Source organism: Saccopteryx leptura, chromosome 1, assembly GCF_036850995.1.
Source record: "Saccopteryx leptura isolate mSacLep1 chromosome 1, mSacLep1_pri_phased_curated, whole genome shotgun sequence".
In the NCBI taxonomy this organism is placed as follows: domain Eukaryota; kingdom Metazoa; phylum Chordata; class Mammalia; order Chiroptera; family Emballonuridae; genus Saccopteryx; species Saccopteryx leptura.
This window is the reverse complement of record NC_089503.1, coordinates 62,154,286-62,172,806: the sequence shown is the minus strand read 5'-3', so window position 1 is coordinate 62,172,806 and position 18,521 is coordinate 62,154,286. Positions and strand designations below refer to the sequence as shown.

At 52.8% G+C, this 18,521-nt stretch overlaps 1 protein-coding gene and 1 pseudogene across 3 annotated transcripts in view; one reads left to right on the top strand and one right to left on the bottom strand.

Moving 5' to 3' along the window:
- The window catches only part of CAPN5 (calpain 5), a 58,977-nt gene extending 40,668 nt beyond the window's left edge, over positions 1 to 18,309 (bottom strand). Inside the window, exon 1 of one of the 3 annotated variants that reach the window (XM_066369152.1) lies at positions 18,154 to 18,309. The gene's annotated coding sequence lies outside the window, so the exon portion shown is untranslated. Of the gene's footprint in view, positions 1 to 17,935; positions 18,126 to 18,153 lie in introns of those variants that run through there. The other 2 variants (XM_066369163.1, XM_066369171.1) reach the window with 2 other exon arrangements.
- LOC136388891 (ubiquitin-fold modifier 1 pseudogene) lies at positions 3,676 to 3,931 on the top strand (annotated as a pseudogene).
- Positions 18,310 to 18,521: the final 212 nt, after the last annotated feature.

Here is an 18,521-nt window from a genome sequence, read left to right as displayed (position 1 = left end):
CTCCCTTCAGCCCCCACGAGTCCAGGTGGGCCCAGCCCAGCACCCTGAACCTTGTAGCCACGTGCCAACCAAACACAAGAGACAAGGACTGGACTGCCATAGCAAGGAAGGCCTCTGGAGGGCGGGGGTGAGGAGCAGCAGCTCGCAGGCCTGACACATCAGGTGCCCTGACAGCTGTGTGGACAGCCAGGCACACAGCTGACATCCCCGCTGTGTTCCCGTAGCTCGGACTCCATCTGGGCTGCTGGCAGAGGTCCACACTCCCCTAGTCTCCTCACTCTGGGGCCTGCCCAGAGCAACCCGGCAGCCACCGAGGCCCAGCTTCTGATTTCCCAATGAAGCTGAGGGAAACTGAGCAAAGTAGGCTGGCTTCTGGGGCAAACACGAGTTTGAGAGCAAGACTGATATGGGAGCCAATGCAAGTTGTATAACAACTGCTGTGTGGCCTTACACACGTCACTCAGCCTCTCTGCATCCTCATTTTATCTCCACAATAAGAACGATAATAATTGCTTCAATAACTGGAAGGTGTTACAATTAACCGAAAGCCAAGGAGACTGCTTAGTGGGCCAGAGGGAAGGGAACGAGAAGGGAAGTGGACAAGCCACCTCTCGTTTCCGAGGGAGAGCCTCCATTCCGCTGGCACCTGCTGCGTGCACACCACCTGCAGAGCTCTGGGTACAGTGTTTGCCAACAGTGCCGGGGAGGCCTTTTGTGGTTGCCAATTTTCAGACGAGAGAACTGAGGCTCAGGCAGGGGCGGTGATGTGCCCACCTTCCATGGCAGAGTCCGACTCAAAGCCGTATCCTCTGACATGGTGCCGCCAGCTTGGCCTGGTGACCCCGTGAAGCAGGAGGAAGGGCTGGGTGTCAGGCAGGGCAGGGCTCGCCCCACACACACCCTGGCTGAGCCAGCCTCTCAGGAAGGGGTAACGGGGATCCACAGGGAAGTGAGAAGCAGGAAAGAAAGGAGGTAAGAATGGGCAGTGAGTGTGGAACCCGGTGGACAGTAAGGAGAGCCCAGGGTCGCTGCTGTCCTGCCGAGGGGCTGAGAGCTGGTTGGTCCTGTGTGCCGCACCCACAGCCACTTCACCTTCTGCCCCCACATCCCACTGGGCCTGCTTGCTCCACTGCCATGTGACCTCAGGCCTCTGAACCTCTCTGGCCACTTCTCTGTCCAGGAAGGCCAATAACCCTGCCCCCTCCCACCCACCACCCCAGCAGGCCCAAAGAAAGAGCGGGGTGCCTGGGGAGCCCGCCCGGGCTGTTGGCACAGAGCCGCCCAGGAGAGTCATTAGCACCATGGCTTCCGGTTTCTGCAGGGCCTCTCAGGAAGTAATTTAAGCTGCAAGAATTAGATCAAAGAAGCTGAAAGCAGGAGCCCAGAAATCAGCTCTAGCAATTCCAGCATTCAGAGCCCAAAGGGCCCAGGGATGAGGCATGAGCTGGCTGAGCCTGCAGCCAGGCTGCTGGAAAATGGGGTTCTGGCGGCTCTCCAGGCGACACAGCAGCCAGCACTGCTGGGAAGGTTTGCTCCTGGGGAGGACAGAGGGAGGAGGGGTCGGAGAGGGAAAGCTCAGCTGGGCCAGGGCCTGGGAGAACCTGGGTCACGTCTGCTGGCTGAGGGTCTGACCCCGTCGAGCCACCTCTCCTGCCTCACCCCTGGCTGACCCTGGCCTATTACCCCAGGCTCTTCTGGCCCTGGCCTCTGCACAGGCTGCACCTCGTGCCAAGTACCCTCCTGCACCTTCCATTTGCCCCCGAGTCATCTCCCACTCCGTGCATTGAGTCAGTACCCCCCAGGGGTCACAGGCGCCAGCCTCGGAGCTTTGCTCTCTCCCTGTAGTTTCAGGGAGAAGCACAGAAAGCCATGGGTAAACTCCGAGTCAGGAAAGCCAGGCCTCCTTTGCCTGACCTGAGCTTGGAGCCGTGGCACCGCCTGTCTTCCAAACGTTTTTCCTCTGCATGTGAGCCACGCACTAACAGGGCAGCCCGAGCTTCCCAGCTGCCCTTCACCCTGCCCTCATCCCTCCGTCCCTGCCAACCTCACCCACCCCCTGCTATTCGCCACCCTGGGCCCAAGTTCCAGTACTGCGAGCTGTTTGCTCAGGGCCTCCGCACGCACTGTCCCTGCCACGTGTGCACTCCTGGAGAGCCCCAGGTCACCTTAAAGACTCAGCACGAGTACCTCCCACCTGCCCCCCACCAAACACTGCTCCTCCCTCCGCCATCCTGGAGCCCCTGTGACAAGGCTCATTGCATTGTCCCTCATCTTTGAGTGACTTGTCCATCTCCCCAGCCCAGCCTACGCCCTTCCTCGCCAGGGCCCCTGTCCTCTCTGTATCCCCAGAGTCCAACATCGGCAGGGCATAGTTAATAAATCTGTGTTGAATGAACCCACACAGGTGATACGGGAGGAATTCCTTCCTGAATGGGAAAGCAGGCCCAAAGGGTGGCAGGGACTCCCAGAGGGGATCAACTTTCCATCTCAGCGCAGCACCAGATCCCAGTTCTGAGGACCAGCCCCCCCCCCCCCCCCCCCCCAGATCAGGCCTCTCTCTCCTTCCCACTCCCTCCTGCTGGCTGGGTGCCAGCTGGTGTCCACACTCCAGTTGTCCAGGAGGAGGCGCTGCTGTAGCCCTGGTGCTCTCTACTGCAGTCCAGCCTTTCTCCAGCTTCTGATGGAGAGTTGGCTCTAGTTCCCTAATGTCCCTATAAGCTGTGCGGTCTTGGACAAGCCGTGTCACCTCTCTGGCCTGTAGGGTGCTTGTCTGGAAGGAAGAGATAATGTGCCAGGGCCTCTGGGGGAATCAATCGAGGAACAGCACTTTGTACACGTTAATGTGCAGTGTCCCTGGGGGCTGTCAATTATCCACGCCTGGATACATCTACAAAGCTTCCAGGCTCCAGCCAGGAAGGTTACAAAAATTCAGGGTTGGAGGCCCCAACGAACTTCATGAATACAAGGCAAAATGAAAAAAAATGTGTCATTTCAAAGTTTTGAGCAAGAGGGACACAAAGGCCTGGCCCAGCAGTCAGATGTCCTTTAGGAGGGACGACCCTCTTCAAGCAGTGGAAACAGCTTGAGAAAAGGCTCAGGGCAGGAAAGTGCATAGCAATTCAAACCCAGCTGAGCACAGTGGGGCCCTGTGGACTGAGAGCTGGGTCAAAACAAGTCCTTGCCAGGGAGCTGAGAATACAGTCTTCCAGCAGGTCAGTCAGACCCAAGTTCGGGTCCCAGCCGCACCACTGAGAGCGGTGTGTCCTTGGGCAAGTCACGAACCCCTTTGAGCTACTGTCAGCTCAACCTGGTTCCAGCTTCTAATATGGCAGAGTAAGAAAGTGGCATAAGTCCTGGGCCTCCCCTACAGAAGTCTGTCCTCTCCTTGGAAACGTGTAGACCCCCTTCCAGGGGCCTGTGGCCTGGTCTTCTGCTCCCTGGATCTGCTGGAGGCCGTGCAGATGGGCTGGGCAGGGAAAGGACTCACCGTGCAACAGGCCACGCCGGGCCAGCTACAGGAGGGAGCTGACGCTAGTAAGTCTTGCCAGGACATTGCAACCACCAAAGCCAGGAAGAGATGGGCGAGTTTTAGTCCCCATTTTGTAGATGAGAACATCAAGGAACATGTCCCAAATCTGCGGCTGGTTGGTGGTTTCTGCCCACACCAGCTCCACTATGTCAGAGGTCTCCTTTAAGACCACGCTGACGTCCAACCACGGCTGCATACAAAGTGCTCGGTGTTTCTGAAAGTACACCAATCCCTGCAGCCTTAAAGTTTGCAGTAGAAGAACTTAAAGTTTCTGCAGCCACAACTGCAATTATTACCAATGATGGAATAGGAATAAACCCTGCAGAGACTGCTGGAAATGTTTGTCTAAAGCATGGTTCAGAACTGTGGATTATTCCTAGAGATCATGTTGGAGGTTGCTGATTTCTGCTCCTTGGAAGGCAGGGTTACCTTTCAAAATAAATGTTGGTATTGTTGTAGTAAGACTAAAATCAGGCATTTAAAATACAATGAAAACACGAATGGTTGATGAAATGATGAAAGGCGACTCTCCATCCCTTCTTGTTATTCCCGTGTTATTCATTCCCACATGTTATTCATGCTTACGCACTGAAGGCATGTGCCACCTCCACAGAAGATCTAGCTTTTCATTGCTACCTTGCAGCACACACAGCTAGTTCATCTGGAGTAAATGAATTATCCAATTGTGGTTTATTACTGCAGGATGCTTCTGAAATCCTTTCTGAAAACATGTGGAATATTAAAATTTATTGAATCTTCCTATCTGTCTTTAAGTAAAAATGATAAAAGATTGTAGCCTGACCAAATGGGATTTGGTGGGATGCTGAGATCCCAGATTCAAACCCCAAGGCTGCCGGCTTGAGTGTAGGATCATCAACATGATGCCAAGGTCACTGGCTTGAGCCCAAATGTTGCTGGCTTGAAGCCCAAGCTTGCTGGCTTGAGCAAGGGGTCTCTAGCTCAGCCACCTCCCTGCTCTGTCAAGGCACATATGAGAAGCAATCCATGAACAACTAAAGTGACGGAACTATGAGTTGATGCTTCTCATCTCTCTCCTCCCTCTCTCTCTCCCTTCTTTTCTCTCACTCTCTCAGAAAAAGGAAGGAAGGAAGGGAGGGAGGGAGGGAGGGAGGGAAAAAGAAAAGGACTGTAGATCATACATGGCAGTTTGCTAAACAGCATCTGAAGGTCTGACTTGAAGACTGAAAAACAGTTGGTCTTAATTATATATGATTTATTTTATTTTATTTTTAAAGATTTTATTTATTGATTTTAGAGAGAGGAGAGAATGAGAAGGGGGATGCAGGAGCAGGAAGCATCAACTCATAGTTTCTTCTTGTATGTGCCTTGACCAAGCAAGCCCGGGGCCTTGAACTGGCGACCTCAGTGTTCCGGGTCAACACTTTATCCACTGTGCCACCACAGGTCAGGCTATTATATACTGTTTGTGATAAAGACTATAGATATATCAATGAATATTTAACTGCCTTAACTTTTTATCACATACTTTTTTTTAAGTTTCAAGCTTCACATAGTCATATAAATTTTAATTTAATATCAGAAAACCAAAAATTAAATTTTTTGATTAGCGCTTATGTATAAAATTGATATCCCACACCAAAGAGTTCTAACTATGATCTTGCAGAATGCAATATCTGTAATGGTAAGAATTAAAAATAAAGTAGAAGCATCCTTTGCTGAGTTATGCATTCCTCTATCAGTCTCTTTTCATACAGACTTTAAAACAGGGACCCTCAAGAAACATTGTCTTCCTGAGGATAATATTTCTAAATTGCATTCAGAAGAGACTATTGCAAAGAAGACCTGAAGTTCACAACAGGAAAGCTTAGGAAAATGCTAAGGAGGAATGCTGCTTAATTATACTCACCAAAGGCCCAACATTGAAGGTAGCGTTAAGATTAGTCAAGTGCATAGAAAGCCAAGAAAGGGAGATGGGGAAGCCCAGGTGACCCGGCTCCTCAGAAGGAGGAAAGAAACAAAAAACAGCAAAGGGGACAGAAAGCTGTAGTAAAATGTCAGAGAAAAAGCCAGCGGGATAGGCACTCGTGCAGAGGCTGTGGTGGGAGAACTGATGGGGACACTTGAGTGTCACAAGGAGCAGAAGAGACTTGTCATAAGGCAACTGGAGAAAGCAAAGCATAGGCCTTGTCAACATGCAGATTTCAAAATTCCCTTTATGAGAATCTAAAGAATGATACCCACCAGGGACGTTTTATTTGCTCTTACAGAGGAAATCAATATCTATGCAAATCTTTAAAAATGAAATGAAGGCTCACAGGCTCCACACGCTGTGTTCTAGCCGGCGAGCTCTCGGGGCAGGCGGTGTCCTTCTGCTCTTTCTAGACCTGGAAATGCAGCAGGCTTTCAAAAACTACTTGCTGAATTTTTTATGAACAAAGTATCTCTAAGACCAATTTTTATCTAAGCGCGTTTCAATATCTTCTTTATCATAGGCCCTAGGTTCACTGGGGGAAAAAAGTTAAGGAAATGCAATAAAATCCTCTGAAGGGTGGCACTGGTAGTTAAGTTTAAGAAACTAATCAGCCCTGGCCGGTTGGCTCAGTGGTAGAGCGTCGGCCTGGCGTGCGGAAGTCCCAGGTTCGATTCCAGGCCAGGGCACACAGGAGAAGCGCCCATCTGCTTCTCCACCCCTCCCCCCCCCTCCTTCCTCTCTGTCTCTCTCTTCCCCTCCCGCAGCCAAGGCTCCATTGGAGCAAAAGATGGCCCGGGCGCTGGGGATGGCTCCTTGGCCTCTGCCCCAGGCGCTAGAGTGGCTCTGGTCGGGACAGAGCGACGCCCCGGATGGGCAGAGCATCGCCCCCTGGTGGGCGTGCCGGGTGGATCACGGCCGGGCGCATGTGGGAGTCTGTCTGACTGCCTCCCCGTTTCCAGCTTCAGAAAAATACAAAAAAATAAAAAATAAACATAAACTAAAAAAAAAAGAAACTAACCAGATATTGTTCATGTATTTGGTAAATGAACAGCAGAATGCTAAATGGTAAAAAGAAAAAAAAAATCTTTGTTGAGGTAGAAAAGTATACTTCCAATGTTTGGGGTAGTTTTTTTTTTATAAACAAAATTTGATGCTCAAAGATCCCCTTAACGATATGAACCCTCAGTTAACCAGAAATGTATGACCATCCACTCCCTGGATTTTTGGTTAATTTAGCCCCTCCACCCTAGCACAAAATCTTCCTGCTGTGTTATATAAGTAAGTTTTACCATAAAGTAATTTGTTTAATATTTTTGCTCTTTGGTTTTAAAAATTCTATTGCAGGTAAGTTCTTAAAAACATTTTCTTAAAGAACCAGGCATTTTGTTACTGAGTAAATATGATCTATAAATTCTTTGTGCAGACGCTTTGAAGTATTTAGTTTAAGTGCATTATTGGCACACAAAATCTTTTTTTTTTTTTTAGCGAGAGAGAGACAGACAGACAGACAGAGACAGAGAGACAGAGATAAACCAGAAGGGAGAAAGATGCATCAACTCATAGTTGCAGCACTTTAGTTGTTCACTGATTGCTTTTCTTACATGCCTTGACCAGGGGGCTCAAGTGACCCCTTGCTCAAGCCAGCGACCTTGGGCTCAAGCCAGTGATCATGGGGTCATGTCTATGACCCCACACTCAAGCTGGTGACCTCTGAATTTTGAACCTGGGTCCTCAGCATCCCAGGTCGATGCTCTATCCACTGTGCCACCACCAGGTAAGGAAGCACATGATATCTTAAAACATATTTTGTTATACCATAAACCCTATTTTCTACTTTTTTTATTTTATTTTTGTGGAAGAGACAGAGAGGGACAGATAGGGACAGACAGACAAGAAGGGAGAAATGAGAAGCATCAATTCTTTCGTTGTGGCTCTTTAGTTGTTCATTGATTGATTTCTCATACATGCCTTGACAGGGGGGCTACAGCAGAGCGAGTGACCCCTTGCTCAAGCCTGCGACCTTAGGCTCAAAAGCCAGCAATCCTGGGCTTCAAACCAGTGACTTCTGGGCTCCAGCCAGTGACCATGATCCCATGCTCAAGCCAGCGACCTCACGCTCAAGTTGGTGAGCCTACACTCAAGCCAGCAACCTTGGGGTTTCAAACCTGGGTCCTCTGCATCCCAGTCCAACGCTCTATCCACTGCGCCACTGCCTGGTCAGGTCTTATTTTATTATTAAAGCTTTAAATCAGCACAAACACACACACACACTCTCACACACACACACACACACACACACACACACACACACACATCTGTGCCTTGTTAACTGGATCCTGAGCTCCCAGACTCCGTATCACACGAGGGATTCCCAAAGCAGGGCGCTGAGTCAACGCTGTTATCATTTCAGGTACACTCTGGGTGGCAATAAAGACGTCAGTAAGAAAGCTGTTTCCTGGCCGTTTTCTCAAGGGGAACTCACTTTGGTCCAGCAGCCCTTGCCCATCTACCTAATAAGGTGAAAAGTGAACCTTCGGCTCAGAGTCATAGCACCTGGCTGGAACAGAATGGATTTTTCTGTTGTTTTCACTTGATTTTTAAGATTCTTCCAGTGACCTGGTGTTATGGAGAGTAATACTGACTTTCCATTTACTGTAGACATACAGTTTACTTTAATAAATAAGGAAAAAGAAAGCTGATTTTTAAAAAAACTATGAAGTTCCTAGTGGTGTAGGCAGGAATCTTAGCATTATACCCAGTGTCAGAGGGCAGGGTGCTACAGGAGTAAGGGTGGGGTGGCAGGGGTGAGTTCTTTGACCTCTCTGTGCCTTGACATTCTCCTCTAAGAGGTGGGATAATGAAGCCAGCACACAGAGGGCCATGAGGAGCCAAGACCATTTGAATCCAGCTAGAGGATTCACACTAACAGTTACCAAGAGCACACAATGCTCTGGTAATTCACACAATATGGGATTGGCCGGGGTAACCAACAGCCCAATGCAGCAGAACAGAAAGCCCAGACAGAGGCCACAGGCAGATGGACACTTGATTTATGACAGTCACCACAGGGCATTGAGGAAAGGATGGGCTTTTCAATGAATCAAGCTGGGTCAACTGGCTATCCGTATGGGAAAAGCTTCACCTTGACCCCTTCTTCCCACTATACACAAAAACAATTCCATATAAAGTGGGAACCAACTGAAAAGGAAAACAAAAAAGCTTTCTGAAGAAAAGAGCATGTTCAAATGGCCAATAAATAAAAAGAAAACATGTTTGACTTCTCTAATCATCAAGGAAATAAATGCACATCAAAAACACAATGAGCCAGACCTGGGGTGGCGCAGTGGATAGAGCATTGACCTGGAACGCTGTCACCAGTTCAAAACCTGGGCTTGCCTGGTTAAGGCACATAGGATAAGCAACTAAGGAACAGGTAGAGTGAAGCAACTCTGAGTTGATTACATCTCATTACCCCACCCCCTATAAAATCAATAAATAAAACCTTAAAAAAAAGAATAATGGAATACTATTACATTCCCCACCTAGAATGGCTAAAGTGAAAAACACACACACACTTTGACACACACTCCCACGGAGATCTTCTACACTGGTAGTAAGAGTGTATGTTGCTACAACCACTTTGCAAAATCATTTGACCGTATCTTCTAAAACTGAACAAACACATACTCTGTTATTCAGGGATTCTACTCCTAAGTATATGCTGAACAGAAATCCATGCCCGTATTCACCAAAAGAGCATTACAAGAATTTTATCACTGTAGTATTTGTTATAGTGGAAAATGAGAAACAACCCAAAAGTGCAAGAGAAGAAAGGATAAATACCTGGCCATAATGAAATATGATACAATGAAATATGATACAATAACGAAAATGAACAAACTATTGTATGAAACTCCATGGATGGATCTCACAAGCATAGTAACAAGAAAAGCAAAACTGAATTGAAACAAAATTGAAACTCAGGCATACCCCCTGTGCCGTAAAGAGGAGGCAGGAGAGTAGCTGCCTTTGGGGTGGAAAAAAAGGGAATGAGAGGGCTTCTGGGGTTCTGGTAACATGCTCCTGGGTCTAGGTGGTGGCCCCCGGGTGTGGTCGCTGAGCTGTGCACTGATGATTTATGCACTGTTCCTTATGCTTAAGTAAAAAGTTTTTTTAAAGCCAGTGCAGTGGCCCTGGGCAGAAAAAATGGCTGAATTTGGGGACCTGACCCCACCAGTCCTAGGCCCTTCACAGCTCTAACCCTGTCAGGCTGGACACTACAGACCTGGAGGGAAGAAGCCCCAGACTGGGTCAGAGCACTGGCCTGACCTTGTCACACACAGGCTGTGTGACCTTCTGCAAGTCTCTTCCATCTCTCAGACACTGTGGCTTTCACACTGGGAGTGCTTAAGTCCAAGGCAGGATCCCACAAGGTGAAGCGGGTGCCACCTTACCCCAACCAGGCACATGCCTACTTCCAAGGTTTCCTCTGCCTCTGAGAGGAGGTGCCAGCCAGCCAGGAACCATTGCCAGGAGACATTCTCAGCCCTGAGAGGAACTGAGGGGGAGGGTGCACAGGACCCCAGTCAGAGGCCCTGGAGGGCCAGGTGCAAGAATCAGGCTTCGTCCTGAGGTGACAGAGAGCTGGGGCGGGACCTGAGATGCCTCTGGCTGCCACGTGGAGAACGCACTAGAAAAGGACAAGACTAGAGTAGAAAGGCCATAAGGAAGGCCATTGAACTTGAATCAGTAGACTCAGGGCTCAGGTGTGAATGGTAAGCAGATAGGCTCTAGAGCTGTGTAGGCGGGAGACTCAAGTCTATCTGTGGCCAGCTGGTTGTGGAGGTAAAAGGGAGAATGAAGGAAGGCCTGCCGGGGGTCCCTCTTCTGCACCCCAACTCCCCATACCCCCAGGGGATCCCCACTGTACAGCACGGGGCCAGCAGAGTGCGTATCACCCAGTGAAGTCGAAGAGCCAATGAAGCCCCACACCCACAGCCTGACAATAAAGCCCCTCTCTCCCTCCCCTCCCTTCCTCGACCTCCCACTACATCCCACGCAAGGGAACAGGACCCCCTCCCCTTTGCCCCATAATAAGGAAAGGGCTGGATAGCCGTGTCTGATCATTCAGGGGCATAGTCAATGAACCACGTGCACATCTTCTCTGATACCCGTTCTGGGCTGGCTCTGCGCTGACCGAGAGGGGTCAGAGCTTGAAGGCAGTCCCAGGGAAGGAGCCCAGGGCGATAGACACAGACCAAGAGCAGACACAGGGATCAGTGCCCCGAGGAGTAAGGCATGTGGCCCATAGGGATGCAGTGGTGGAGGACTGGCAGGGGCTCTTCCAAGTGGAGCCCGAGTGCAGCAGGCAGGATGCACCGAGGTGGAGGGAGGGGCAGCCGGGGCAGAGCTCTGACTGGGGAAAGCTGCGAGGCCCCCAGGAGCTGGGGGTGGGGGAGGATGGGGGGGCTAGACAAAGGGTCAGATGCTCTGCAGGGGGGCTGAGGCACTGAGCCAGGCAGGAAGACCAGATGCCAGGGGCGGGGGCCTGGAGAGGGCAGAGCCTCAATTTGGTGACTTCCTGGTTATCTGGGTGTTTGTGTTTTTGTCAATGTATTCGTCCTCCTTTATCCCACTCTCCTCCAGCTTCACAAGCCACTACTTCACTAACAGGCTTAATGCGATCTGTCCTGTGGTAGGTGCATTTTGACCTCCCAGGACCCCAGGGCCCCCACGTACTGTGTACCGAGGAAGGGACGGCAGGGTGGGGGAGGAGAATGTGGAGGGAGAGTGGGTGGGACTCAGGGCCACGAGCAGAGCCAGGGGCCAGCCCCAGTGAGTCAGTCCAGCCACGCCAGGCAGGCTGGCACCGGGGCTGGGAAATCCTGTCTTTCTTCTACACTCCCCTCCCCTTATCGCTTCTGTCAGTGTCCAATGCAGTCTCCACCCAGCTGTAGTGATCTTTCTGGCACCTAAACCCGACAAGCAGCTTCCCTGCCAGGAGACACAAAGGGCCTGGAGGGCAGGGCCAGGGCTTGGGGGTGCAGGGCCGCTCACTGGTCCTGGGGGACAGTGGTCCTGAGGCACTCATGTCCCCCTCACAGCATTTTGAGGGAAAACCCAGCCCCCAGGTCAGTTGCTGTGTGGCCGGGCTGCATCCTAAGGCCTCCGCCCCACAGCTGTTCTTCATTGGGATTTGGGTCCCACCCCAAAATGTTGCGGAGTGGGGGGCTGGGTAAGCGGGGGCATACCTGGGAGAGAAACCTCCAAAAACACGCTCCAGTGAGGGCTCCAGCAAGGGCAGGGACAGGAAAAAGCGGGGAACTTGGCTGCATTCCTGGCGGCTGGGGCTTCCCTGGGCAGGGAGTAGGTAAGGCTCAGCCTCAGCCAGGCGAGCTGCCCAGCTGGTGTGGTCACTGAAGGCTGGTGTGGGCACTAAAAGTCCCGTGTCACAGAAACCAGGGCAGTGATCACCCTGCCGCAGGGCTCCCAGTCCAGCACCACATCCTGCTGAGAAGGTGCAGAGGGAGGGGCAGGTGCAGCTGAGCGCCTGGAGCAGGGGCTGTCCTCTGTCCTAGGGCAGTGGAAGGAGGACTGGAGCTTCAGGTCACAGGTGTTGTTCTCCCCACAGGTAAGCAACCTGGCCAAAGGGGACTTGATCAGGTCACTGAAGCCATCTCTGCTCCCTTGTGCTGTGTGACCCCAGGCAACCTTCTACCCTCTCTGTCCTGTAGATTCTCACCATCAAATGGAGGGGGAGGGGACACTGCTTGCTCTTTTCCAATCTGCAAGGTTTGCCACCAGAACAGCCTCTTTTCCTGCTTTCTGCACAGGCAGTCTCTGCCCTGGTCCCCCTGCCTCTCAGTCTCAAGACTGGAAACCTAGTGAAAGGGTACCCATTTTTCAGACTGAGACTCTGAGGCTTGATTCCTAGGTCAAGCCCCTGTACAACCTCAGAAATGAGCTGTGCTGTTCTCACTGCACAGATGAGGTCCGGAGGCTCAGAGGGAAAAGGCTCATTAAGGGTAGAGCCAGGAGCTTATCTCAAGCCAAACCTCTGCTCTGCCTGGCCCACCACTCATGCAAAGACAGTGATGCATTCCTCAGCCCCCAGGAGTCCTGTTCCTTCACCCATGCCTGCTCTGGCCATGGACAAGGGAGCAGCCAGGAGTCAGACAGGGCTCTGCCCTGGAGGTCAGCCGGATAGAGGAAAGAGAGCCATGTTGGTGCCAGGTTGACAGATCTGCTCTCAGAGGGGAGTGATTCATTCAGATGGGGCAGGAGAGGTTGCAGGGAGGAGATGGCGTCTAAGCGGGATCTCAAAGGCGGGACTGCAATTTCAGGAGAGGAAAGTGGAAGGTTTGGGGAGGACAGAACATTCTAGGACAGGGGTCCCCAAACTACGGCCTGCGGGCCACATGCGGCCCCCTGAGGCCATTTATCCGGCCCCCGCCGCACTTCTGGAAGGGCACCTCTTTCATTGGTGGTCAGTGAGAGAAGCACATTGACCATCTCATTAGCCAAAAGCAGGCCCATGTTCCCATTGAAATATTGGTCAGTTTGTTGATTTAAATTTACTTGTTCTTTATTTTAAATATTGTATTTGTTCCCATTTTGTTTTTTTACTTTAAAATAAGATATGTGCAGTGTGCATAGGGATTTGTTCATAGTTTTTTTTTATAGTCCGGCCCTCCAACGGTCTGAGGGACAGTGAACTGGCCCCCTGTGTAAAAAGTTTGGGGACCCCTGTTCTAGGAGGAAAAAAACATTTCATCAAGGCTGGGGAACAGGGTGCAGGGGAGAGAGAAGAAGGAAGAAGTGGCCGGCACTCAAACTCACCACAGCTGGTTCCGGCAGCCCCAAGAGCTGGGCTCGGGACTCAGGAGTGTGCGGGAGTGTGAGCTGCGCTGATGGACAGTTCACAGGCAGGTGGGATAGAGAGGGGCCAGGGTACAGACAGAGAGACCAGGCTGTAAAACGGCCCCTGAGAGAGAAGCAGGGCTCCATATGGCACGGCCTTGGCCGTGGGAATGTAATGGAGACCCACACTGGGGCAGGGTCGGCTGCACACAGGCAAGGGGTCTCTGCAAGTTTGGCTGGGGGTTCTTCCTTGGAGACCTCAGGAGGCTCGCCACCTGCAAGCATGGCAACCACGTCTCAGCACAAGTGGTGTGTTGGCAGAACTTCCGAGCTCTGGGCATCATGTCTTCTTCTGCCCATGGTGGTCTTGGATGCCAGTGCTTCCTCCTTCCCGTGCCGAGGCAGAATCAGAGCTTCAGCATGCCCCATCCACATCCTCACCCTCATGGGGAAGGGGGAGGGAAAACAGTAACCTTCTTTGTGCCTCAGATTTCTCAACTGTAAATTGAAGGTCTTTCCACTCGACTTGCCCAGCCTGCCTCCCCTTGCTCTGCTCACGCTCCTCTGCTCCAGGCAGAACTTAGCTTCAACCAGCCTTCAATCTACAAAATGGGCTCCCGGCCAGCCCCAGCCCTTACAGGGTGATGGCGGGGATCAAGCGCTCTCCCTGCACAGCACTGGGTTTACTGAATGAATGTCTGAAATGAGCTGTGCTCCATTCTTAAAGGCCTAACATACTGTCAATGCAAGACCGGGTCTAGTCACGGGGGAAATCCATGGGGACATTCCTCTCTCTTCTACACGTGCCTGAGCTCTGGCTACCATGGCCTCAGGCCGGGCTCTGGGGCCAGAGGTGCAGCAGGCCCAAGCCCTGCCCACCACAGCTCCCGGGCTGGGGGAAGAAGACACTGAGAATGACCTCATGGGGGAAGAAGCCAGCAGCTGTGGGCACACAGGAGGGGGTTCTTGAGGAAGATGCTTGCAATGGCACGGCAGTGAGTTCCATGGTATCCCCAAAGATAGCAACATCTCGTCCCTGGAACAGTGCGTGTTACCTTATATGGCAAAAGGGACTTTGCAGATGTCACTAAGGATTTTGAGATGGGAGATAATCCTGGATTATCCAGGTGGGCCCTCCCTGTCGTCACAAGTGTTCTTAGGAAAAGGAGGTAGAGGGAGGTGACTCCACAGAGGAAAGGAGAGGGGGTTGGGGTGGGGGGTCCCAGGAATGCCGGCAGCACCAGAAGCAGGAAGAGACAAGGGACGAATGCCCCCTGGAGCCTCCTCCAGATGGACCACCATGCCGACACCTTGACTTTAGCCCCACAAACATCATTTTAGACTCTGACCTCCAAAACCGTAAGAGTATAAATCTGTGGTGTTCTAAGCTGCCCAGGTGGTGTTAATGTGTCACAGCAGCAACAGGGAACTACTGTCATGAAGAGCATGAGGGTGGGCATGTGGCTTCACGCCCCTCTCCTGCTCAGGAGAGTGAGTGTGCGTGGGAGAGGAAGTCATTACACCTTGAATTGCTCCGATGTAAAACCACGTCACCCCAAACTTCAGTGTCTTATCAGTTGGGTCCCACCTCACCTGACAGGCAGGAGTTACGGTGGGGGGAAGGGTGTCCTGGGCAGGGGCTGGCTGGGCACAGGCAGGCGGAGTGGCCAGTAGCTCTCTGCTTTGCGTCTTTCAGGCCTCAAAGTCCTGTGGCCATCACTAGGCACACCCCAACATCTCACCAGTGATGATCAACTGGGTAACAGTGGCTGGGATTGGTCTTCTCTGCCCTGGCCACCAGCCCCTCCTCCCATACATGACCATATGCCTCATTGTGGCAGAAAACCACAGCCCACACCCACAGGCCACCACAGCCTCAGCCCCAGTGACCCCTAGAAATATATCTCTGAACAATTACAATGTAAAGCAGTAACTCAGATCACAACAGTAAGCAAATGCTCATATGCCACAACTTTCCAAGTCCAGACCTGAGCCTGGCTTCCCCAAACATTCTGGGTTAGAACCCCAAAGGGACTTGGCCCATTTTGCCTCTAGTGAGCCTGGAAAGGCAAGGCCTGAGACCAAAGGGAAGTCATCAGCTTGGCCTAAACTGAAGCAAGACAAGGCCAGGGTGTCACATCAAGCCAGAGAAGAGGAGAGGCTGGAGGGACCAGCCAGCCAGGGAATGTTTTGAGCAGGAAAGGCAATGCATAATGAAGAGAGGTCTCTGGAACAGCCTGAGGGGCAGCGGAGGGGGCAGGGGGCTCTAAAGGCACTCACAACCCTGGAGGACACGGGGGCAGAGAAAGGCAGGGGGCTAGGTAAGACAACTAGCTATAGACAGACAGACTTCTACATCTGCCCAGGCCCCAGCCGGCTGGGGAGCTGCATGGGGCGGTGAGGTTTGCAGACTGGCCCCCTGCAGCTGGGCGAGCCTGGGGCCTGATGCTGAGCTTGTTATTATGACATTTAGGAGTCAGGAGCCTTTGGGAGGTCCGGGACTTGGTCAGGTAGAGAGACCACCCACTCGAGGGGTCTAAGAAGGTCACACACACCGACACCAAGAGAAGAGGAGCTTTTACTTCAGTGGAAGACCCTGTTTCCTTTCACCCTTCTTCTTCCAAAGTTGGCCCCTCCTTCTTCTGGGTTGTCCCCCACCTCTCCCACAGAAAAGAAGAGACTAAGTAATTACTATTACTGTATATGGCTACCAAACACCAAGTACTAGTAAAGCACTTTCGTGACACTATTTAACTAATCATCACTCCCCAGATCCCTGCACCTAGTCAGCATTTATCCCCATTTGCACATGAAGAAACTGAGACTCGCAGGGGAAGTTCCCTGCCTCAAGGTCATGCCAGTTTCAAAAAGGAAGAAACTTAGACACAGGTAGGAGGGGACATGCAGAGAGGCTTCCCTGTGCCCACTGGGGGTCCAGGAAGGCCTCCTGCTCGGGAACCGGAGCTTCAGGGCTATGCTAAAAGCCCACGGGGAAAAGCAGAGACAGAAGCAGCCAGAGACAGCACTGGCCTAGGAGCAATGTCCTGGACGTCACCCTCAAAAGCCCACAGGCCTCTCACAACCAGTGTCTGACCCCTACCTTGTCAAACCGGCTCCCAAACCTACTCCATCTCCAACAGTGGCCCCATCTCAGATAGGGCTCCCCCACCTACCCTTCTCCATGCTGAAGTCATATATAATCCCTTAGCACCCCCATTCACCCCACTCCTATTCTGGGAACCCTTATCAGATCCCCTCTGGTGGGGAAGTGAGGAGCTGGCCCCTCCTCACTACGCCCCACAGGGATCTGCCCACTACAGCAGCCAAAGATGCCCTTTCTCAGACCTGCATCTGATTATTATGCCACTTCCCACAGACTATCATTCAGTTTCACACCTCCACGCCTTTCCCAGTCTGTTCCTTGGGCCTGCAGGGCCCTGCCTTCTTTTCTGTTTGGTGAAACTTTTCTTCCCCGGACACCCAGCACACCAGTATCCAAAGTGAAATCTCTCCCAGCTCCCAGGCAGGAACTGCTCTCCCCCTTCCTGCCTTGGCTCCCAGCATGGGATGGAACCCTGGGCAATGGCTTATTTGTTGCCCCACCTGCCTTATCAGTCAGTAGACCTGCTCGTCAGGGCATAACCCCACCGGAGCACCTCTTTGTCCTGGCACCAACTCTGGCCTCACCAGAAGCAGCAGCAGCCGGCAGCTGGGCCCACCCCACCCTGCCCAGTCCCTCAGCCAGGGACAGCAGCCAGGCCTCCCACCACTCCACCAGGACTTTGGGGACTGGAGCAAGGACCAGGCCCAAAGACCCTGAGGTTATCAATCTTTGCACTGAACAACCAGTGTCTGAGTGGTTTCCCCAGGAGGCATCACACCCCAGGGGAGGCTGAAGCCCACCCTCAAAACCCTCTCCTCCAGGAAGTCTACTCATATTTTTCTCCATCCCTGGAATCCTGCAAGGAGTTGCCCAGCGCTTCCCTCTCCATGGCAGGAGCAGGGAGAAGATTCTGGCTTGAGAGTCAGGTGATCTAGTTTCAAATTCTGGCTCAGCACCCCTAAGAGTAGCTCACTTCACCCCTCTGTGCCCACTCTCCTCATTCCTGTGGGGCCTTTGGGGGACCCACCATAGAAACAAAGCCCCGAGAGAACTTGGCACCTGTCCTTCTTCACCTCTGGACCCCAATTCTGGAAGGCAGCGGTAAGATCAGAGGTAGCACTCTCTCCCAGATTCCCCACCCCCCACACCGCCCACCACCACACCCAAGCCCAGCAGCCCAGGAAAAGGGCCCCTATTCGACAACGGTGGAGGGTCAGGAAGAAAATCTACTTTGCTCCCTTCCCAAGCCTCTTGGGACAGGGGATGGGAGGGAGGAAGGGAGGGCACCCAGGAAGGATTGTGGAATTGACGGGTGGGGGGCTGGAAAGGGAACAGGAAAGGGAAATTGGGAGGAAGAAATGGTCAAACCCCGCGGCTTCAACCCCAGAGTGTTTGAACTAGGAAACTTGCTCCGGAACTCCGAGAGGCGGGGGATGGGGGAGCCGGGGAGGTCCCTAGCTGCCGGGTGGAGGGTTGGGTGGAGACGAACCGTGGGGGCCCCGGCGGATCCTCCCGGCTCCTGCACCCCGGGGCTGAAAGTCAGAGCTCACCCCCTTCCTCTCGGGCGTGCAGGATGTGCAGCCCCCCATACCCCGATCGATTCTCACAGGGCACGCACTGGCCAGCGCTGCACCGCACACACACAACCCTGAAGCACACACGAACCCGCGCGCTCGCACACGCCTCCCTCTGCGCAGCGCCTCCTACCTGCCGCGCCGCCACTCGTCCAGCAGGACGCCGGGATGCAAGCACCTCGCGGGCGCTGGAGCGGAGGCTGGACGGGCCCGGGGCAGCAGCCTCTAGCTTGGGCGGGGGAATCAGCTAGGACTCCCTGCCTGCGTCCCACCCCGCCCCGCCCCGCGGCCTCCGCCCATTTGGGGACAGAGGCGTGGTCTCCAGTGGGGCGGGAGGACCAGGATTGCCGCGCATGCGAACTGGCGCCGCGCTACGGGACGAACCCGCAGGGAGGTGGCTTCCGAGTTCTCGCTGGGGAATAGAAAGGGGTTTGGGGGCCCGTGGGGCTCAGCCCAACCCCTCCGGGCTCGATCAGGCTCCCGTTCTCCTGTCCTCCCTTC